This window comes from Oryctolagus cuniculus, chromosome 18 (genome assembly GCF_051225735.1).
Source record: "Oryctolagus cuniculus isolate XC-2025 breed Fujian yellow rabbit chromosome 18, ASM5122573v1, whole genome shotgun sequence".
Lineage (NCBI taxonomy): Eukaryota > Metazoa > Chordata > Mammalia > Lagomorpha > Leporidae > Oryctolagus > Oryctolagus cuniculus.
In genome coordinates, this window is record NC_142884.1 from 39754958 (window position 1) to 39768020 (window position 13063).

General features: G+C 44.4%; 2 long non-coding RNA genes across 3 annotated transcripts in view; one reads left to right on the plus strand and one right to left on the minus strand.

Moving 5' to 3' along the window:
* LOC149120938 (uncharacterized) overlaps positions 1-4709 on the minus strand; it is a 30551-nt gene extending 25842 nt beyond the window's left edge. The window contains exons 1-4 of one of the 2 annotated variants that reach the window (XR_016225470.1): positions 4397-4709; positions 3394-3495; positions 3129-3295; positions 2560-2715 (exon numbers count right to left, since the gene is read on the minus strand). This is a non-coding gene — a long non-coding RNA (uncharacterized LOC149120938). Of the gene's footprint in view, positions 1-2559; positions 2716-3128; positions 3296-3393; positions 3496-4396 lie in introns of those variants that run through there. The other variant, XR_016225469.1, reaches the window with a different exon arrangement.
* Positions 3831-12276, plus strand: LOC149120939 (uncharacterized). Its single transcript, XR_016225468.1, has 4 exons — positions 3831-4459; positions 5302-5434; positions 11671-11905; positions 12078-12276. It is a non-coding gene; the product is annotated as an uncharacterized LOC149120939 (long non-coding RNA).
* Positions 12277-13063: the final 787 nt, after the last annotated feature.

A 13063-nucleotide genomic window follows, 5' to 3' on the forward strand; every position in this document is an offset into this window, starting at 1 on the left:
CTCCCAGCTGCTCCACTTCCAATCTAGCTCCCTGCTAATGTGCCTGGGAAAGCATCAGAAGGTGGCCCAAGTGCTTGAACCACTGCATTCATGTGGGAGGCCTGGAAGAAGCACCTGACTTTAGATTGGCTCAGCTGAGGCCAATTTGGGAAGTGAACCAGCAGATGGAAGATCTGTCTCTACCACTCTCTGTAACACTTTCAAATAAATAATAGATTTTAAAAATGGGAGAAAAGGGCAGTTTTGTTGCCTTCCCTTTCCCTAGAGTAACATAATCAAAATCTGTTAGGCAAATGAATAAGGGAAATTCTGAGATCATGTGTTGACCACAGAAGAGAATGGATTCCTTGTGCATTTTCTGGAAGCTGATGCTAGTTAGAACCAAGGGAAGGATAACAAAAAAGGGGAGGCCTATATCCCTCTTATTTGTCTTCTTTGTTCATTGGAGCAGTGGAGAGTTGAGTAATGTAATATTGGTGTTTGTCTCCATACAGTTCACTTCTATTTAGCTGGTTCTTTTTTATTTTTGCATTTCTTTTTTATTTATTTTAAGAGATTTATTTGGAAGGTATAGAGACAGGGGTCTTCCATCTGCTGGTTTGATCCCCCAATGTTTGGGTGAGGCTAAAGGCCGATGAGCCCCCTTCCAGTTCTCCCATGTGGTGTGGGGTCCAAGCACCTGTCCATCACACTGCACTCGTTGGCTGGAGTGGGACAGGAATTTGGGTGGCAAGGACTTCAATCAGCAACTGTGATGCAGGCCCTGCAGTTCTGGTTGCACCCCCAAACCATGGTGCCAGCCTCGATAAACCTTTCTTTAAAGTGGAATTAGGGGTAAAAACGGTATGAGGTGCACGCGCGGTTCCATTGTGAGAGGGGCTGAAGCCCCACGGGTGACCAGGGGCCAATAGGAACACCTGCAGCCTTGGCCCGCAGGTCCCAGGCATCTCCCCTCTCCTTCTGCCCCACCCACAGCAGCCCGGCCCATGCCCAGTCGTGCCTTAGGGTTTCCACCCCAAACTGGTCAATTCAGGTCACTTTGTGATCCCTGAACAGATTCAGTAATGCATGCTTCTTCTCTACTACAAAGATCTTATGTTGGTCATATTTCCAGTTACCAAAATCAAATCAACTCACACCTGGACTCTGAGTATTCAATGACATTAGTTATCAAAATAAATGTATTCAAATATTCAAAGACCACTTCAAAGCTTAACTGCCTTCAAGAGTGTTTGGCACTTGGAACAGCCACTGTGGTTTTCTACACATGAGCACTCACTATTTTATATACCATTTAACAATTCAAACATCACTTCAGGTTCAGCAATACACAACAATAGCATGGATGATTCTACATAATAAACATGTTATATTAGTTTGGACTTAAAACCTAGAACTAAAACCATGTGGTAACATGGATGGATTTAAGGAAAGATGTAGAGCTAGGTAGCTAAGGCCACAGAATCCCAGACCTATTGATTTTAAGTGAGTCTAGAACAACAGCATTCCATTGCATTATCTTCCATCTCAGAGTCCTGCTTTTCCAGTGAGACCCACCCCACTCAGACCACGTATTTCCTGCCTGTGTCTTCATGGTGGTGGAAGCTGTTCTGATACAGGCATCTCCTGGACAGTCACCAGCTTCCTGATTTACTACCTGAACTGGAATCAACAGTTGTGAGGGATGTTTCCCAAACACCCAGGCTGAATTGAATGTCAGTCTCTGGCAGTCAAAAACTTCTGCCTTAGGAAACAGAACATGTCCTCTACTCTGGGGCTCCTTTTTCTTCTCATGGGGTTCTGTGGTGATCTGTGGTTTTCAACACAAGTCCTGGGAGCATTCTGACTCAAAAGAAAGACCAGGGATAAGAGTTCTTTCTGGGGGCTGGTGCTGTGGCATAGCAAGTTACACTGTTGCCTACAGCACTAACATCCCACATGGATGCCAGTTGGACCTCCAGCTGCTCTACTTCTTCCCAAGCTCCTTGCTGGGTAAAGCAGCAGAGAATGGCCCAAGTGCTTGGCCCTCTGCCCCCACATGGGGAAACCTGGAGGAAGCTGCTGGCTTCAGCCAGGCCCAGCCCTGGCCATTGTGGCCACTGAGGGAGTGAACCAGCAGATGGACCGCTGTCTTTCCCTCTCTTTTTCCCTCTGTAACTCTGCCTTGCAAATAAATACAACTTCAAAAAGTTACTCTCCATCAAGCAATACACCCTTTTCCAGGCAGTTGTAAAGCTGGGAGTCATAGCTTCTTGTATATTTTGGATAATAAGAGTTTTGGTTTGAAAGCGTGTTCATCTGAAACAAAGATCACTCATTATCCTTTGTTAGAGAAGGGGGCTCTGCTCTTTGAAAGTGGAAATCAGAAGCTGTAATGTGTGATGAGCTCCACCTGCCAGGTCTGGGGAGACTTATTTGAAAGACAGGACACCAGGAGAGCAAGCTTTTCAGATTCCCTGGCCCTTGCTTTAGTCTTATGTCTTTACTTCTTTTGTTGCTTCTTGATGTCAAGAGTGTACACTTTATGCTGAAATGAGGAGTTGTGTCTTACCTCTTTTGGGCCCTTTTCTAAGAAGAGTGTATATATTTTTCTTGGATATAAGGATAGCTTCTGGGGTGGGTGGATTTTCTTGGAAGTTTTCACAAGCCAGCCAGTAGCCTATATTTTCTTCACAGAATTCAGTTTTAAAAAAGCCTCCAATACAGCCAGACCAACTGTAGGTAGGGAAGAGAGGGTAGAAAAATAAAAAGAAACATGAGGAATATGAGGAAGCTAATGATCAAATAATCCCTTGTACTTTTCTAGTACTAGGATTAGCTATTCTCTAGTCTTTACTCAATCCTGTAATCCTGCGGATTTAGCACTGTAAAGACAAAGATGGCAGTAGGCAAAATACTTAAGTTGGTTCCATACTACTAAAACAGAAATACTTCAGTTTGTTTTAATGCCAAAAATGTATTTACAGGGGAGGCATAAATCCTCAGGGAACTAAGTCTCTTGCAAACACTGCATGCAATGAAAAGCATCCTCAGCCTCAACCAAGAGCACTGCCATTGCAGAGCTGAAGGCTGATTTATCTTCCCCACCTGGTGTGAATATGCTGTGAAATAAGCGGAGATAAACAGACCTTCTAGGTTAAGTCGAATTCTCCTTGGTGAGCTGCTCATTTGAGGACACAGCCTTTCTGCACTCTTGTGATACTTGCAATGGATTCAATTCAAGCCTAATTCACAATTGCTGGCCAGCAGCTCCTGGAATGCTTCTGACCACAACAGTGCTTCCTTCGGGGAAGGTCTGCAAGAGCAGTTCTCTAATGAGTTGTGCTCAGAGCAGTTCCCCTCCCAGCTCAGCAGTGAGCTCTTCAGATTGCAAACACAGGAATCTCAACTTACTTGATGAAAGCTTGCTACCTGCTTTTCTTGCCAATTGTGGCCTTCCCAGGAATGGTGGAGTTTTGCCATAGGTAGCTCAACCCGGTCTTCAATACTCTTATTCTTACAAAAAAAAAAAAAAAAAAAAGACAATTCACTAAGTGGTCATCCTTGAATACACTACTGAGCCTGAATGCATTTTTACCAAATAAAGTCGCCCAATAGCTATAAACCAAAAGCCTACAACAGGCTTGCCCACCTAATATTACACTCAGCCCTGAAGTACTGAGCAGTTTCATCAGTTCCTCAGAATGTAACTATGCTGTGAGGACTATAGATAGGGATGCCCAAATTTTAATTATCAATACACTGCACAGCTAATAAAGCAGATGCTGTCTCTTGCCCACAAAAGGAGACAATTTCCCTGCAAGGTTAACTGCAATCGGGAGACATTTTGCACCTGATGGAACCCGCAGCGGGACTGCGAGCTCCTCTGCTTCCCTTTCCACCTTTGGTCCTGGATGGGCCAGATACCATGCACAGGAGGTGCCACCGGTCACCTGTGTCCCCCTGTCCACTTGCAATTCTCCAGGGAGGCAGATGCCACAGAACAGTGATTTGTTCCATGATTGTCACTGTGTGAGATCAGCCCATCATGAGAAAATGACCATGGACTCCAATTAGATATCAACCGCAGAAGCACTTCCCACAGCATCAGTGCAGGAGGGTGGATGATGGAAGGCACAGCATGGCCAGGATCTCTAGGGACCCCGCAGGACTCTGCTGCCCTGGATGCCTACAGTAGGCAGCAGCACAAAGGCCCAGTGCACCTCCAGCACCCTCCTACCAAACCCTTCCCCCTGTCTGCCCATGCAGAGCACATAGAGGCTGCGTCAGTGAGCAAATCAGCACCGCGCACTTGGTTTTCCTGCTGAGACTTGGCCTTCATTGCTTCCCCAAGTGCAGCACGTGCTTCAAGCCTCAGCCAGCAGGGCTGGTGGGAGAGGTGGGCGGTCGCACTCACCAGGTCTGTCTCTTCTCCGGCCCTTCCTGACTCTCAGGCCACCACCTGCATTCTGGCCCCAAGGTATGAAATGGGAAGGCCAAGAACTTAACACGACCCATGTCACCAGCACACACCGCAACTACCAGCTGCCCACCAATGACCACCGCCTTTATAGCCAGCCTGGCATGGGGCGGGTCTGGCAGCACTGGTCCTGCCCCAGGGCAGGGAGGATTGGCCTGAGGTTCCCCACTGGGCAGAGCCTGAGCTGCCCTGCAGCAGATTCTGGAAGCAAAGAGAGCTGCTGATGGCTGAGGCCCTGGCTCAGAGCGCACTTAGTGAGACCCCATGCCCAGCAAGGGTGCTGGGGCCCTGCACTTTCCCAGGCTGCAGTCCTAGGGTGGAGGCTGACTCGGCCTCCTTCCCCAGCCCTGCCCACAGGTGGAGCGGGGTTCCCACGGGGGCATCTTCCTTCATGGGAGAGCGGGTGAACCCCAAATGCCATGACTCCCGGTGCCGGGTGCTGTCCCACAGCCTTCCGGGAGGGAGTAGGATACAGAGACTTTGTGGGGAGGTGACACTTAAGCTGGGCCTGTATTATGGGTTAGCTCTGGATGCACATCCCAGTGCACCTGGACCTGCGGGTCTGCTGCAGGCCTCCTGGAGGCTCTGGGAGCCGGGCATCCTGGTGGCAAGGGCAGGAGGGTGGGAGTTCGAGGTGCTGAGCTCCCGCTGGGTGCACCAGGCACTTTGGAGCTGTTCAGAGTAAGGAGTTGAGGTCACCTCCTGAACCACTCCTGGTCCCAAACTCCTGATTTGGGATTTGCTAGAACCCTGAAGTAGGGGTGTGGTGGGAGTGGTAGTGGTTGGCTTCAATGCACTGTATTTGTGAATTCTTCAAACACAGCTTCTCCCTACTCCTGCAGGCTTTCAAGTGATTGATGAGAACAGAGTCCCTCTGCTGCAAAGTGACTGAAGTTTGGAAACTGCGTCCAGAACTTCACAGTGTGTATTCAGGTGGTCATCCTTCAGGCCTGCAGGTGGACAGCAAGAGCCACAGTAAGATATTAACTACTGTAGATACTCTCCTTTCTTTCCAGCAGACCCACCAAAAGAGAATGGGAGATGAGTACTTGAACATTGGAACCAGTCAGCATGCTAGGGTGAGCTGCCGGTACTTGGAACTCAGGAGTGGGCATGGAGAGCAAAATATGCATTGTTACTAAAGAGAACAGTTAGGCATTTTACTGTGAAAAGGGAAATCATTTAAAAGTAAGCAAGACACCTTAAGAAAAGGTCTGTATATTTATTTTTGTTTATTTGCAAGGCAGAGAGAGCCCTTCCATTTCCTGCTCATTCCTCAAATGTCTGCACCAACCAGAGCTGGGTCAGGCTGAAGCCAGGAACTCAGTGTGGGTCTCCCACACAGGTGGCAGGGACTCAAGTACTTGAGCCATCAGCTGCTGCCTCCCAGGGTTCTGTTAGCAGGAAGCCAGAAGCAGAAGCAGGGCTAGGGCTTGAGCCCTGGGCATTCTGAATTGGGTTGTGGAAGGCTTTACCACTATGCCAAACACATGCTCCAGTAAGCTGTTTCAACACGTTTGCAAAATGTAAGAATGTGGTTTTAAATATATGCTCTTCATCTTAAAAATTTGCATAATCTTATATTCAGTTTCATATGATTCAATACTTATTATTAAATACAAGTAACATTTAGACACATGCTTTCCTCACCAATACAAACCTCAGTAATTTTTTCACTTAGAACCTTGAATATTAGCATTCATTCAGATGAAGTTCACTCATAGGCTGGGAATTCTGACAAAGAGACAGTAGGGAAAAAAAAAATCTAGGTGTGTATCTGATACCTAGTAAGATTCTGAACCTGACTGATAGAATCTGAGTAACTGTTCAGAGAGTCACTTCATACCTCTCCCCTCTGTAATGAGAAGACTGTGTCCTTTGGCCACTTTCACATGATGTTATGTAAATCTTACCTGAAAAGCCTTTTATAAATTCTGAAGTACCATACAGAAGCATATTATGCATTTCCATATGTGTGAAAAAAGGCAATGTCAAAGGCATAGCTATTCCAGAGAGAAGTTAGGAGGATTAGCTCAGTTTATAAATGTGTAAGTACAATTAAATATCTACATATTTGAAATAGATTTATAGAGTGTGGAGTTCAAGATAGATATTTAATAAATGCACTCTGGATAATAAGCAAATATCAGAAATAATTCCACACCCATCAGTGTTTAAACTCTTCAGACAGCTCCGTGCCAGGGAAGTGCAGTGATCCCTGTAAATTATCAAAAATCAATCTGTGTATACCCATGGAAGCCACTGGTTTATATGCAGCCTATACTAGAGGTTTTTGTGTTTAGTAAAATAACTTGATTTTTTAATGAATGCTTTCAGACTCATACCTGATGCTGAGTGGCAGACAATTTTTTCTGAAAAGTATGTGGTTGAGAAATATAAATATAAATCAGTTTATAATTTTTGTGTCTGAAGATTTTTCTGCATTGAAACAAAACCTGCAATAATCAGAAGACTTTTCCTCAAAAAGTTGCTATATTGATGCATCTTCATTTATTTATGTAATGTATGTTTAGGTAAAAGGAAGAGAGAGAGAGAGAGAGAGAGAGAGAGAGAGAGAGATCTCTATCTTTCATCTGCTGGCTCACTTCCAGATGGCCACAATAGCTGGGGCTGAGCCAGGCTGAAGCCAGTCCCCCATGTGGGTGCAGGAACCCAAACTCTTGGGCAATCTTTGCTCCTTTCCCAAGCAAAGAGCTGGATGAGAAGTGAAGGAAGTGAGTCTCAAAGCAGTGCCATAAGGCATCCTGCTGTTGCAGTTGGCAACTTACCCCTTTGTGCCACAATGCTGTCCCTGGATTGATGACATATTGAAGTGATGCCACTGGCTTTTGGCTAAATAGGATGACTTAACATGTGTTCCACTCTGTGGAAGAGGAACAAATAAGGCAGTTGGTTGTAAAAGTTGCCCATGGAAACCACAGCCTGAGAAAGATGAATCAACTCACCTTGCATTTTCCACCTTGCATCTACACCACCCTTTTCTGGACAAACATCTGATTGTATGCCCTTGTGATGGAGGTTCTCAGGGTGCTGGAACTTTTTGTAATTTTTTAAAAATATAGATTAAGAAGAAGGCAAATAAACAAAAAAATTACAAACTGCTGCCAATACCAAGAAGAGATTATTGAGAGTAAAAGGTCACCTGTTGGAGCCATCAGGTTAAAGCCCTGGCCTGAAATACAGGCATCCCACATGAGTGCTGGTAGAGTCCCAGCTGGTCCACTTCCAGTCCAGCCTCCTGCTAATGTACCTGGGAAAACAGTAGAGGATGGTCCAAGTCCTTGAGACCTTTTGCTCATGTGGGAGACCCAGAAGAAGCTCCTGGCTCCTGGCTTCAGATCAGCTCAGCTCTGTCCATTGTAGCCATTTGGGGAGTGAACCAGCAGAAAGAAGATTCTCTCTGTCTCTCTCTCTCTCCCTCACTCCTTACCTCTCTATATAACTTTTTCAAATAAATAAAACAGTTTTTTTGAAAAATGGTATCCTGCCATACTTCTTTCTTCCCTGTTAATTCTTAGGAATTAAAAATTGTTACGGGGCCAGCACTGTGGCAAAATTGGTTATACCAACACCTGCAGCACTAGCATCCTCTATGGGCACCAATTGCATGTTCTACTTCTGATACAGCTCCCTGCTAACATAACTGGTAAAGCAGCAGAATATGGTACAAATCCTTGGGTCCTGCACCCAAGCGAGACCTGGATGAAATTTCCCTGACTCCTGGGTTTTTTTTAAAAGATTTGTTTATTTCTTTGAAAGAGTTACACACACACACACACATACACACACACAGAGAGAGAGAGAGAGAGAGGGGGCTTCCATTTGATTTTTTACTCCCCAACTGGTTGCAATGGCTGGAGATGTGCTGATCTGAAGCCAGGAACCAGGAGCTTCTTCCAGGTCTCCCACTTAGGTGCAGGGGCACAAGGACTTGGGCCATCTCCTACTGCTTTCCCAGGCCATAAGCTGAAAGCGTGATCAGAAATAGAGCATCTGGGTCTTGAACCAGCACCCTATGGGATGCCAGTGCTTCAGGCCTGGGTGTTAATCTGCTGTTGCATAGCACTGGCCCCTACTCCTGGCTTTGCCCTGGCCCAGCCCCAGGTTTTCAGTAATTTGGAGAGTGAACCAACAGATGGAAGACCTTTCTCAAGTAAATAAAACAAATCTTAAAAATATATAAATATATTTATGTAATAATCATGTTCATGGTTTAGAAATTTAGGGACCAAAATATATGCTTTTAAAAACCCACTCAGTATCATTCTATATATTGCTCTTTGCTTTGCTTTTTTCAATCATGAAGATGTTTTAGGTCCTGAATTTTTCAGTGCTGTAAGCTTCTTTCTTGTATACCTTTGACAGCTTAAGTGGTTTCTATTTTTATTTTTTAAAGGAAGATTGATGCATGTATTTGAAAATGTAGCAGAGTGGAAGAGACAGATTATCTATCTGCTGGTGTACTCCTCAGGTGGCTGCAGTGGCTTGGGCTGGGCCAGACTGAAGACAGGAACTTCATCTGGGTGTCCCATGTGGGTGGCAGGGCCCCAGTTATCTTCTGTTGCTTTTCTGGGACCATTAGCAGGAAGCTGGATTGGAAGGGGAGCTGCTGGGACTCAGCTAGCACCCATATGGGATACCCACATTGCGGGCAGCGTCTTACCTCAAACTACAGCACTGGCACCAAGTGGTCATGTTTTACCTAGGGAAAAGAAAAATTAAAACCTAGGAAATTAAATGCCATGGGCAACAGATGTGGTGAGTGGAAAAAATGAAAACTTTTAGTACCTAGTGGTTGATCATATGAAAGAAGTGGGACACTTACCTATATTATTACCTTTAGTCCAGTTTGAGTTTCTTTAATTTTTTTTTACTTAATTGGGAGGCAGAGGGAGAGAGAATGAAAATGCACACTGATTCTCTGCTTTAATCCCCAAAATGCCTGCAACAGCCAGAACTGGGTCAGGCTGAAGCCAGGAGTGTGAACTCAATTTGTTTTTTTTTTTTATTTGACAGGTAGAGATAAAGATAGTGAGAGAAACAGAAAGAAAGGTCTTCTGTATGCTGGATCATTCCCCAAATGGCCACTAAAGCTGGCACTATGCCAATTCAAAGCCCGGAGCCAGGTGCTTCTTCCTGGTCTCCCATGAAGGTGCAGGAGCCCAAGCACTTGGGTCATCCTCCACTGCCCTCCTGGGCCACAGCAGAGATTTGGACTGGAAGAAGAATAACCAGGACTACAACCTGACACCCAAATGGGATTCCAGTGCTGCAGGCAGAGGATTAACCAAGTGAGCCATGGCGCCAGCCCATGAACTCAATCTTAATCTAACATGTGTGGGCAGAAACCTGAATACTTGAGCCATCACCGCTGCCTTATAGGATCAGTATTTGCAGGAAGCTGGAATTAGGAACCAGAGCTAGGCACTGAACCCCAGTACTCTGATGTAAGACTTGGACATGTTTTTTTTTTTTTTCAAAGATTTATTTATTTATTTGAAAGGCAGAGTTGCATAGAGAGAGAGAAGTCTTCCATCTGCTTGCTCACTTTCCAGTTGGCTGCAACAGCTGGAGCTGGGCTCATCCGAAGCCAGGAGCCAGGAGCTTCAAGGTCTCCCATGCATGTGCATGGGCCCAAGCACTTGGGCCATTTTCTACTGCTTTCCCAGGCCATAGCAAAGAGCTGGATCAGAAGTGGAGCAGCAAGGACTCAAACCAGTGCCCATATGGGATGCCCATAATGTTTTCTTTAATTGGAGAAATGTTCCTTTGATAGAATGAGCGTATGACCCCACAATATTCTCTACTTACTCATAACAGGGTCTGAGATGTAAAAGTCATGATTAATTTCTTAGAAGAAAATTTACATACCCAGAAACAAAGAGAGAAAATTAACCTTTTGTTTTTCTCATGAATGAATCAGAGTTTCAAAACTAATACTTAACTTGTATTTTAGAGGAGTTAATGACTTAACCATCTCTTCTATTAGAAATACTATGTTGTGGCCAGTGCTGTGGCACAGCAGGTTAAAGCACTGGCCTGAAGTGCCAGCATCCCATATGGGCTCTGGTTCTAATCCCGGCTGCTCCTCTTCTGATCCAGCTCTCTGCTATGGCCTGGGAAAGCAGTAGAAGATGGCCCAAGTCTTTGGGCTGTTCTGAGGCTCTTAGTGTAGTGAAGATATCTTAGATACTCATTAGTGAAATCTTTAGAGGTGTCAGAAAGCATGTAACTTTCTTTAATGATCTGAAACAGAGATGAGATCCATAAGGGCAGAACTGCTCAGCAGCCACACTGCAGGAATATGTATCTTCATCTGCTTCTTGCAGTTGCAGCCAGTCTATGAGCTCTTGGTCTGTTTTCTGCCCTTGGGAGGGCCTAGGGTGCTCTATATTGTCTGTAAGGATTCAAAATTTGTTGTATATTAGTGTCTAATCATAAAATTTCCAAAGTGACAAGCTGCATGTAATAAACTATGCCAGACTACAAAAAAAAAAAAAAAGAGAAAATACAAACATGGTCTACTGTCTATAAAGTACAGCGGGAAATCTCTATTATAAAGATACACATTTCTACACAATTCTCTGTTTCTTTCCCTCTGAAAGTCTACATTCAGCTCTCGATGTTATGATTACTTGGGAATAGATTTCATATACTTACTTTCATAATCAGTGAACTCGGAATTATTATTGTAGTATTGAGGATTGTACTGACTAAAACACTATGTTTATTCCATGTTAAATAACATCATCGTATCTTTGGATTCCATTTGTCCTGCTACTGATGTATTCACAGGAGAGGGGAGGTGGGAGGAAAACCCAAGATCCATCAGGGTGGAGGAGGAATGTCAGAGGCTGTGGTTCTATTGTACTGCAGCTTGGGTTCTGGAAGAACACATTAATGGACCCAGATGGTTTGAAGCTAACTGAGGGCCTATGTTCTGTACACTTGTCTGTGGTACTGCATTTTCATTTATGTAAAATTTATTTTCTTCAAGCAATATATTAATTTGGATGAAAATGAAGATGTTAAGGAATTTTCAGAATGGGTCTGTTTAACCCTCATTGGCTTTGTTTTTAGGCACTTAACTCCGAAAAGAAAAGATAGAAAAATACATTTTGGGTTCTCTTCATCGGTACCACGGCACTCTTTGGTTAAGATTTGTCATTTTGTCATATTTGATTCTCTAGACTCCCTGAAAAATCCCCTACTTCATTAGATGGAGTCCGTGTCTCACCATGGCAGTGAAAAGTTTAAAATGTTCCAGCTGTGCATTTAGCTAGGTCATGGATACATGCCATGGCACTTGCCAGCCAATTGTGTCCGGGGCATCATCTGAATCAGAATTACTTGCATGAAAAAAAGGAGTTGCAGAGTCTTCCAGTGAAAGTGGAGAGGAGCAGGAGCTGCAGCACATTGCCAGGGGTGAGTGTGCCATGGGATGCCATGTGGTGGCTGGTGTCTGGGGTGCTGGTTCTGCAGAAGATAGGGCTTATGGGGGCTGGTGTTGTGGTGTAGCAGGTAAGGCTGCCTCCTGCAGTGCCAGCATCCCATATGGTCACCGGTTTGAGTCCTGGCTGCTCCATTTCTGATCCAGCTGTGCTATGGCCTGAGAAAGCAGTAGAAGATGGCCCACGTCCTTGGACCCTGAACCCACATGGGACGCCTGGAAGAAGCTCCTAGCTCCTGGCTTTGGATCAGCTCAGCTCTGACCATTGCATCCAATTGGGGAGTAAACCAGCAGATGGAAGATTCTCTCTCTCTCTCTCTCTCTCACTCTCTCTCTCCTCTCTCTATGTAACTCTGACTTTCAAATAAATAAATCTTCTTTTAAAGAGCTTATGCTTAAGGGTAGTGGTCATGGAAAATGTATGGGACATTTTTCAGCAAGATTTTGGATGAATTTTCCAACCCCTGAACCTCCTAGAAATTAGAATAGACTTCTAATGCATAACTTCCTCTTATGCTTAATTAGGTTTTTGTTTTGAATTGTTTTTGATGAAACAGCAAGGAATTCTGAGTTATAGACTTCCTATTTCAGAGACAGGAAAACACTGATGCCTGCATTATAATTAAATAATGCCTATCACCCTTTCTTAAGCAACAAATGATCACAGATTCTCTCTTTGCTGCTAAGTAATGAGCATGGTGATTCTTCCCTCCATAACCACCTTCCCACCTACACTCCCTCCCCTCTTCCTCCTTCTTCTCCTATTGACATGGAATGCCTTACATAGCTAGGCTGAACTTTTAACCCCCTTGGCCCTAGGTGTTCATGCACTTCAACTGTGTGTAATTATTCATATACCCTTTTTATGACCAAGCTTATGTCAGAATGACAAATTATATATTCACCTAATACTGAGAGTCATCAAATTGATTTCTATTTTCTTCTCTATTAGGCAGTTCTTGAGGGGCAGAAATATTTATTTTGTATATCATGTATTTATTCAACTAAAAGACTGACTGTCAAGATGCTGAGTCTTAGTTTCAAAGCAAATAAGTTTCTAGACCCCATGAAGTTTACAGTCTGGCAAGAAAGAGCCATCTACCCAAAGAATATTGTTTAACATAGTAAATGCT